This window comes from Phoenix dactylifera, chromosome 7 (genome assembly GCF_051530095.1).
Source record: "Phoenix dactylifera cultivar Ajwa chromosome 7, Ajwa_hap1_PhDact_Kaust_v1.1, whole genome shotgun sequence".
In the NCBI taxonomy this organism is placed as follows: Eukaryota; Viridiplantae; Streptophyta; class Magnoliopsida; order Arecales; family Arecaceae; genus Phoenix; species Phoenix dactylifera.
In genome coordinates this window covers 17,013,730-17,024,343 of record NC_143196.1, presented here as the reverse complement: position 1 = coordinate 17,024,343, position 10,614 = coordinate 17,013,730, and positions in this window count along the sequence as shown.

Here is a 10,614-nt window from a genome sequence, read left to right as displayed (position 1 = left end):
GTAAAAATATCTGCTAATTGATTATCAATACAAACAAATTGGAGTGACACATCACCATTCAATACATGATCTCTTATGAAGTGATGTCTTATCTCAATGTGTTTAGTTCTTGAATGTTGAATTGGATTTTTAGTTAGATTTATGGCACTTGTATTATCACAATTAATGGGGATTTTATCTTGTTTAATGCCATAATCTTCTAATTGTTGTTTAATCCACAAGATTTGAGCACAACAACTCCCGGCTGCCACATATTCAGCTTCTGCAGTGGATAATGCAACCGAGTTTTGTTTCTTGCTAAACCATGAGATTAGGTTTTCTCCCAGAAACTGACACGACCCGCTGGTACTTTTTCTATCAAGCTTACATCAAGCGAAGTCTGAATCTGTGTACCCTATTAAGTTTAGGCTAGATTCTTTAGAGTACCATAGCCCTATGTTCTTAGTTCCTATTAAGTATTTAAAAATTCTCTTAACTGCAGCTAGGTGTGATTCTTTAGGATTAGCCTGATATCTAGCACACATGCAAACACTAAACATAATATCAGGTCTACTTGCAGTAAGATATAGTAAAGATCCTATCATACCTCTATAAAGTTTTTGATCTATAGATTTACCTGATTCATCTTGATCTAATTTGCATGATGAGCTCATGGGGGTGCTGATTGATTTGTTTCCTTCCATATCAAACTTCTTGAGCATCTCCTTGACATATTTTGCTTGATTGATGAAGATGCCTCCTTCAGATTGTTTGATTTGAAGCCCGAGAAAGTAGTTCAGCTCTCCCATCATGCTCATCTCAAACTCACTCTGCATCAAATCAGCAAACTCTTCGCAGAGGCGATTGTTAGTAGCACCGAAAATGATATCATCAACATAAATCTGTACTAATAGCATCTCCTTATTTTGCTTTTTCAGAAATAATGTTGTGTCTACATTTCCCCTAGAGAATTCATGTTCTAATAGGAATTTACTAAGTCTCTCATACCATGCTCTAGGTGCTTGTTTTAATCCATAAAGTGCTTTGTTCAGTTTATACACATGATTAGGGTATTGATGATTTTCAAAACCAGGAGGTTGTTCTACATACACTTCCTCAATAATATACCCATTTAAAAATGCACTTTTTACATCCATTTGAAATAGTTTGAAATCCTTAGAGCATGCATATGCTAATAATAGTCTAATAGCCTCAAGTCTAGCTACGGGAGCAAAGGTTTCATCAAAATCTATGCCTTCTTCTTGATTATAACCCTTTGCCACTAGTCTAGCCTTATTCCTTATAACAATTCCATTTTCATCTAGCTTATTTTTATATATCCATTTTGTACCTATAATTGGATATTTAGAAGGTCTCTCTACTAGATCCCACACTTTGTTTCTAGTAAATTGGTTTAGTTCTTCTTGCATTGCATTTATCCAATTTACATCATTTTCGGCTTCTTCTATATGTTTGGGCTCAAAGTGTGAAACAAAAGCTAGATGGTTATTTAGATTTCTAAGTGAAGCTCTAGTCCTAACCGGTTGAGATGGATCATCTAGAATGAGTTCCTTAGGATGCCCGTGAGCATACCTCCAAGCTTTTGTTAGCCCATGATCCACAATAGCCTCTTGGCTTGATGATTCTCCTTCAATCAACTTTTGATTATCATCTTGTAATCCCATCTCATCTATCTTTTCCTCAAGTATTTCAACATCATCATCAAAATTAACTTTCTTACTAGAGGAGATGTCACTAGAGTCATCAAATACTACATGTATAGATTCTTCTATGACTAAGGTTCTTTTATTAAAGACTCTATAGGCTTTACTAGTTGTAGAATAACCTAAGAATATTCCTTCATCAGATTTAGGGTCAAATTTCCCTAGATTATCTTTCCCATTATTATGCACAAAACACCTACATCCAAAAACATGAAGATAATTAACCTTTGGTTTTCTGTTTTTCCACAGTTCATAAGGTGTTTTCTTTATAATGGGTCTCAATAGAACTCTATTTAATATGTGACAAGAGGTATTAATGGCTTCTCCCCAAAAGTACTTAGGGAGGTTACTTTCACATAACATAGTTCTAGCCATTTCCTCTAGTGTTCTATTCTTCCTTTCCACAACTCCATTTTGTTGTGGTGTCCTAGGTGCTGAGAAATTATGGGTTATCCCCTTTTTACTACAAAATTCATCAAATGATTGATTTTCGAATTCGGTACCATGGTCACTTCTAATGGCTATGACTGAAAACTCTCTAGCATTTGTTACTTCCTTATGGAACTTCTTAAAAACAGAAAATGCTTGATCCTTATGTGCTAGGAACATGACCCATGTGTACCTAGAGTAATCATCTACTATAACTAGACCATATTTATTTCCACCTAGGCTTGTTGTTCTAGTTGGACCAAATAGGTCCATGTGTAATAATTCTAGAGGCCTAGAGGTAGAGACACATTTTATGGATTTAAAAGAGTTCCTAGATTGTTTGTCAAATTGACATGCTTCACATATTTTGTTCTTTTTAAATTTTAATTTTGGCAAACCTATCACGGAGTCTCTTTTAACTAGTTTAGTTATTGTGTCCATGCTTGCATGACCTAACTTACGGTGCCATAACCAACTAGCATCATTATCTTTAGTTTCATTTACAACTAGATATTGGTTATGTTTTGCAAGATCTTCTAAGTCTACAACATATACATTTCCACGTCTAATTCCTTTAAAAACTAAACTATTATCATTAGGATTTGTTATAATGCATAGTGATGGTTTAAACATAACATCATATCCTATATCACATAATTGACTAATGCTTAACAAGTTATGCTTAAGACCATCAACATATCTAACATTATCTATAAAAGTAGAAGGGGTGATTTGAACTTTTCCAATACCAATGATATGACCTTGGTTGTTGTCTCCAAAAGTCACAGCACCTCCCTTCTTAGCTTCAAGGGTGAAAAATTGATCTTTATCACCCGTCATGTGCCTTGAGCAGCCACTATCCAAATACCAGCGGTTTTTGTTGACCTTGGCTGCAAGACACTCCTACACAAGCAAATCATGTCATCTTAGGTACCCAAGTTTTCTTGGGTCCTTCATGGTTAGTCAAGTTGGTTCCTTTTGGAACCCATACCCTTTTAATTTTCCTTTTTGTTTTACTTTTCCTATAGTCACATGCATTTGCCTTATGTCCTATAGTTCCACAACAAAAGCAGGTTATTTTCTTAGTTTTAGTTTCTCCAGCTTTAACAAAGAAGTTACTAAGAAGTTTTTGTTTATTTCTTGGTTTATACCCTAAACCCGCTTTATTAAATACTGCTCGTTGACTATTTAGTATCATGTTTAATTTTTCAGAACTATATGTAAATTTTTCAACTAAGGGTTTGTATTTGTTACGTTCTTTAGTTAGTGTTTGATTTTCTGCTTTTAGATCATTAAGTTCTTTTGTAAGATCCTTATCTAAGGTTTGTTTATATTTTTTAAGTTCTGAAAATTCCTTAGTTAGTTTTTCATTATCTTTAGTTAAGGTGTTAGTCTTTTGAGTTAAAAGTTGGTTGCTTGTTTTAAGTTCAATATTTTCTTTGGTGATTAAGTCCTTATCCTTAACTAATTTATCGTATTTATGTAGGTATGATTGATTAGCTATTTTCAGTTCTTTATTCTTAAGATTTATAGCCTTATAGTCTACCATTAACTCATTAAATGTATCATAAAGTTCATCAAAAAAAAAATCAAGATGCGTATCGGAAGTTACCTCGTTTTCATTGGCCATGAAGCAGAAATTGGCCTTCTCTTCTTGTTCATCATCTGATGAGGAGGATGATGAGTCGGAGTCGGATAGTGTAATGACAAGAGCCTTCTTCTTCTTGTACTTACTCCCCTTCTTCAGTAAGGGGCACTCTGCTCTTATGTGACCCGGCTTCTTGCACTCGTAACACCCAATCCCCTCGTTTTCTCTTTCCTTACCTTTGTCCTTGCGGTAGAAATTTGAGGGGCCTCTCCTTTGATGATAGGACTTCTTGTGGTTGATGAATCTCTTGAACTTGCGCACAAGAAGAGCCTCACCATCATCTTCCTCATGTTCTTCTTCTTCACTGCTGCTACTGCAGGACAAGTCCTTGTTAGATGAAGTAGATTTAAGTGCTATTACCTTTTTCTTATGGGAGGACTCTTCTTCGCTGTGTTGCTTCATGGTTAGCTCGTGAGTCATTAGGGATCCAAGGAGCTCTTCGAGTGGAAGCTTGTTCAAGTCTTTAGCTTCTTGGATTGCCGTCACCTTGGCTTCCCATGACCTTGGTAGACAGCGAAGTATTTTTCTGACAAGATCACTGTTAGTATAGCTCTTGCCAAGGCTTTTTAGGCCATTGACAATGTCAGTAAACCTAGTGAACATGCTAGTGATTGTCTCATTAGAATCCATTTTAAATAGTTCATACTTATGAACCAATATATTAATTTTGGATTCTTTAACTTGATTCGTGCCCTCATGGGTCACTTCAAGTCTATCCCAGATCTCTTTTGCAGAGTTGCAAGTAGAGACCCTATTGAATTCATTTCTATCTAAGGCACAATAAAACACATTCATAGCTTTAGAGTTTAATTGTGCCTTCCTCATGTCATGTTCATCCCAATCTTTTTCTAATTTGGGTACCTTAACACCCTCTACATATGTGGATGGGATGTATGGGCCATTCACTACAATGGTCCACATCTCATAGTCTTGGGCTTGGACGAATATTCTCATCCTAGCCTTCCAGTATGAGTAGTCGGATCCATTGAAGAAAGGGGGTCTTTGGGTGGACTGACCCTCAATGTGAGAAGATCCAAATGGGGTTGTCATTTTGATCTTTTAACTCTTGAGTGGAAGAGTTTTTGGCTCTGATACCACTTGTTGCCCAGATAGACAACCCAAGAGGGGGGGGGGTGAATTGGGTTTTAAATTAATTTAGATATTTAAAACTTTAAGGATGATTAATTAAAAACTCTTGCAAGTTATTTAATTAATGCTAAGTGCTGTGAGTGATGTGAGAGGAAGAAGAGAAGAGACAATCCAATGCAAACACAGAGTTTTATAGTGGTTCGAAGCTACCCCTTGCTCCTACGTCCACTCCCCAAGTCTCTCTTGGGAATTCACTATAACCCCCTGGGATTACAGCTGGTTGTTTTGCAAGCTCACAACCAAACTTGTTGTTTTACGAGCTCACAACGAACTCGGTCGGTTTTTCCAGGCTCACCGACTAGAACCAACCCCGATTGTTTTCCCGGGCTCACAATCAAACCCTTACACACGTTGGTTTTAACTTGGCTCACCAACCAACCTTAATCCCCTTGATTCAATCCCCCGATTGAACCAAGTAAATACAAGTTATAGACAGAAAGGAAAATAAGCTTCTCAAAAGCAGATATAAAACAATATAATCAAAGAGGAGTTTAGAAGCCCTCAAACGCTTTTAAGCTGAAGAAGAGGTAAGGCTTCTTGAACTCCGGTCTCTTCTTGAATGTGTAGTCGACTTGAATGCTGGAGGAGAAGGCTTTAATTGCTGGGAAGATGTAGGTGGAGCTGTAAATGCAGATCTTCCCTTTTTCGTTGAAGAGCACGTTGCAGAGCTTGAATCCTTGATTAGTTGGAGTGGAATGACTGTTCTCTGCCTTGCTACAGTCTTCTGTGGCTATTTAAGCCAACCCCCACGGAAATTAGCCGTTATACTACTTTTTCTGCCCGTTCTGCACACTCTGCGCAGCTTGACAATATGACCGTTGGTGGGTTGGAGTCGACTCGCGCGATCAGGAGTCGACTCGGCTGTAGCGGGAGTCGACTCAAGCTTTTCCGGAGTCGACTCGGCAACTGTTCCAAATTTGAATTAAAGTTGCCGTCACGACTGGGAGTCGACTCGTCTTGACCCGGAGTCGACTCGCCAACTTCTGGAGCTGACCTGGCAATTTTGGAGTCGCCTCATCCACAGAAGTCCGTGGATCCAATTTTGAATTTTGTCCACTCGAGTCGACTCGACTGTCCTTGGAGTCGACTCGAATCTCAGAGCCCGAACTTCCGATTCTCTGTCTTTTGGCTCATCCAGTCTTGGAGTCGACTCGAACTTCCTTGGAGTCGACTCGGCTCTCAGTTTCCGAAAGTTGGTCTTCTGCCTTTTGACGTGAAGCTTGTCTTGGAGTCGACTCGAGCTGTCTGGGAGTCGACTCGAATCTCAGAGGCAGTAACATGGTTTTCTGTCTGTCATTGGTCGCACAGTCTCGGAGTCGACTCGCGTATTGCGGGAGTCGACTCGAATCTCAGAGTCCATAAAATGCTCTCTGACCTTTTCTTTGTGTACCGCTGAGAGTCGACTCTTGCTTTCTCTGGAGTCGACTTGCCAACCATCGGAGTCGACTCGCGTTCCACTGGAGTCGACTCGAATCTCAGACTCGAAAACTGCTCTGACTTTTCTTTGTGTACCTCTTGGAGTCGACTCTTACTACCCTGGAGTCGACTTGTTGACCATTGGAGTCGACTCGCGCACTTCAGGAGTCGACTCGTTGAAGGTTCTGAGATGAGGCTTTCTGTTCTTCTTTCTGTTCTCAGTCGGAGTCGACTCGTACTAGTCTGGAGTCGACTCGAGCTCGTGCCAGTGAACTTGATACGCTTGGAGTCGACTCGTGATACTCGGGAGTCGACTCGAGTCTCAGACTTTGGTTCAGCAGACTTCTTAACTTATCCAAAATACTATGAACCAAATCTAGAGACACTTGGACAGGATTTTCACTGAAACACTCAATTGAATTCATTAGTAATCACAAGATATACTCAAATGCTTTGAGCTCATCAAAATCAAATGGGGTTTTAATCAATCACTCCACAAGAAGCCTGCTAAGAAACAGAAGAAAGACAAGAAGCCAAAGAAGGAAGTTCAAAAGAAAAAGGCTAACGACAAAGGAAAATGTTTCCACTGCAATGTCGAAGGCCACTGGAAGAGAAACTGTCCTTCATACCTCGAGAGCCTGAAGAACAAGAAAGGTGACACACCTTCGGAAGGTATAGACTTGCTCATAATTAAAACTAATCTAACGGTTTCTTCTACTTCTAGTTGGGTTATAGATTCTGGTTCTAGTGCTCATTTGTGCACTACCATGCAGGGTCTAAAGGAAAGTAGAAGGCTGGCGGAAGGTGCGGTAACCCTTCGGGTTGGCAACGGGGCAAAAGTTGCTGCTGTGGCTGTAGGCACCTACCATCTGCGACTACCGTCTGGATTTAGTTTAATACTTAGAGACTGCTATTATGTACCTGTTGCTAGCAGAAATTTGATTTCCGTTTCATGTCTAGCACAGGAAGGTCATGTTTTTACGTTTGAGAAAGACTGCTGTTCTATTTATTTAAGAAATAAAATAGTCGCACGTGGTTTCATGATTGACAGTCTCTATCATTTACATATGGATGTATCTGTGAACGTTACCGAGCAAGAAGTGAGTGCCAAAGGATCCAAAAGATCCAGAGATGAGATAAACCAAAGAAATTTGTGGCACCTCAGGCTTGGCCATATTGGAGAAGACAGAATGAACAAAATGGATAAAGATGGGCTTTTAGGCTCATTGACTTCCGAGTCATATCCAGTTTGCGAGTCCTGCCTTCAAGGAAAAATGGCTAGACTGCCCTTTGTAGGACATGGGGAGAGGACCACTGAAATACTTATCCTAGTACATACAGATGTATGTGGCCCATTCGATGTGCTAGCCAGGGGACATTATTCTTACTTTATTACCTTTACCGATGATTATTCGCGGTATGGGTATGTGTATCTTATGAGACACAAGTCTGAGTCTTTTGAAAAGTTCAAAGAGTTCAAGAATGAAGTAGAAAAACAAACTGGAAAACCTCTTAAGGCTCTTCGATCAGATCGAGGAGGAGAATACCTTAGTGGGGAATTTCGGGACTATCTCAAAGAAAACGGCATAGTCTCACAATGGACACCTCCGGGTACACCTCAACTCAATGGGGTGTCAGAGAGGAGGAATCGGACTCTGTTGGACATGGTCAGGTCCATGATGAGCTTCACTGATTTACCTATGTTCCTTTGGGGAGATGCCTTACTCACAGCGATTTATTTATTGAATAAAGTTCCCTCTAAATCCGTTCCTACCACACCGTATGAGATATGGCATGGTAAGAAACCAAGTCTGGGTCATCTCAAGATTTGGGGATGTCCGGCCCACGTCAAGAGACTACAGGCGGACAAGTTAGAGGCTAGGACCATAAGTGCTCGTTTTATAGGATATCCTAAAGAGTCATTAGGATACAATTTTTACGTCTCAGAGGATCACAATGTGTTTGTGAGCCGTCATGCCATCTTCTTGGAAAATCAGTTTATCCTTGATAGAGGCAGTGGGAGGAAAATTGAGCTTGAAGAGAAAGTCTCTGAAAAGCAACGAGTCATGGATCCTATTGAACCCATTCATACAGAGCCAGTACACGATGTCCCTCGACCACCTCGTAGATCTAGTAGGGTCTCCCATCCTCCCAATAGATACTTAGGTATACTAGAAGAGGATACCGAGGAAATGTTCCTAGTGGGAGATAGGGATCACATATAGGATCCCAAAACCTACAACGAGGCGATATCTGATATCGATTCCGAGAAATGGCTGGAAGCTATGAAGTCAGAGTTAGACTCCATGCATTCCAACCAAGTCTGGACCTTAGTAGACCCACCAGAAGGTATTGTACCTATTGGATGCAAATGGATCTACAAAAGGAAGATAGGTTCGGATGGAGAGGTAGAGACCTATAAGGCAAGGCTTGTGGCGAAAGGGTATAGTCAGCGCGAAGGCATTGACTATCAGGAGACCTTTTCACCTGTAGCCATGCTAAAATCCATCCGAACATTGCTTGCCATTGCAGCATTTCATGATTATGAAATCTGGCAGATGGATGTGAAAACTACTTTCCTGAATGGATATCTTGATGAAGATATCTATATGGAACAACCTTTGGGTTTCACTTCCAGTGATGGAGATCACAAGGTCTGCAAGCTGCAAAGGTCCATCTATGGACTAAAGCAAGCATCTCGGAGTTGGAACACTCGTTTCGATGACGCAATCAAAACGTTTGATTTCATCAAAAACGAAGAGGAACCGTGTGTTTTCAAAAAGGTTAATGGGAGTGCTGTCGTTTTTCTCGTACTGTACATAGATGACATTCTCCTGATTGGGAATGATATTCCCATGCTAACCTCGGTCAAGGTCTGGTTGTCAAAAAGAATTCTCCATGAAAGACCTTGGGGAAGCATCCTATATTTTGGGAATAAAGGTCTATAGAGATAGATCTAAAAGGATGCTTGGCCTTTCACAGAAGATGTACATAGAGGAGGTGCTGAAGAGGTTCAGCATGGAAAACTCCAAGAGGGGTCTCTTACCCCTAAGGTATGGAATTCATCTCTCCAAGAAGATGTGCCCCAACACATCTGAAGAGATTCAACGCATGAGCAAGATTCCCTATGCATCGGCAATAGGAAGCCTCATGTATGCCATGCTGTGTACACGACCTGATATAGCTCTTGCTGTGAGTGTCACAAGCAGATATCAGTTGGATCCAGGCAAGAAGCACTGGATAGCTATGAAGAACAGTCTTAAGTACTTGAGAAGAACTAAGGACATGTTCTTGGTCTTTGGAAGAAGATCAGAGTTGAAGGTAGAAGGTGCACACATATTGATGATAGAAAGTCTACATCAGAATATGTGCAATTGTGATTCGGTAAATTGGAAGAGTTCCAAACAACCGATCATTATAGATTCTACCTTAGAAGCTGAATGTTAAGCCGTATCTAAGGGTGCAGTAGAAACCTTCTGATTAAAAGTTAATTGCAGAGTTAGGTGTAATGTCATCAGATGCCTTAACACTTTACTGCGATAACATTGGCACCATAGCACTAGCTATGGAGCCATGGTCTCATCAGAAGTCCAAGCACATAGAGCGGCGCTTCCATTTCATACGCGACTATGATGTAGAGGTGCAGAGAGTAGACTCCGCGAATAACGTGGCAGACCCGTTCACTAAGCAGCTGAGTCAGCAAAAGACTGAAGCCCACCTTGAGAAGATGGGCCTAAGATATATGACCAATTGGCTTTAGTGCAAGTGGGAGATTGTTAGATGTATGCCCTAGAAGCCAATTTGGCTGACACATTGTTGATTCTAGGGACATAATTTTGTACTTGACTGTTTATTATTGAATAAATAAAAGGCATCTTTTCATTCATATTATTTATGTGTCTATGAATCGTCCAAGGAATTAATAAGATGATGATACATATTCTCAAGAGTTGAGAATTTGAGCCATGTATCATTGGTGATTAATTTCTAAATGCTCCTGATCAATGGATCATCACGAGGACGGTGATCGATCCGATCAGTGCACAGATCACTTTCCTTCTGGATGGACGAGACTTGAGTCCACAGTGTAGGGACACTGAAGTGATAGTGCAGGTGCTTGTTAGAGAACAAGGGTACTGAGCGTGACCAAGACAAGAAGTCACTTGGATGTCTATCCACTCGTCAGTGACTTGCTTGATGTTGCAGTAGTGTGACTGGTCCTTTGACCTGCGGTGCTTCGGCTACTCACAGTGAGGTTATTGTAGTTTG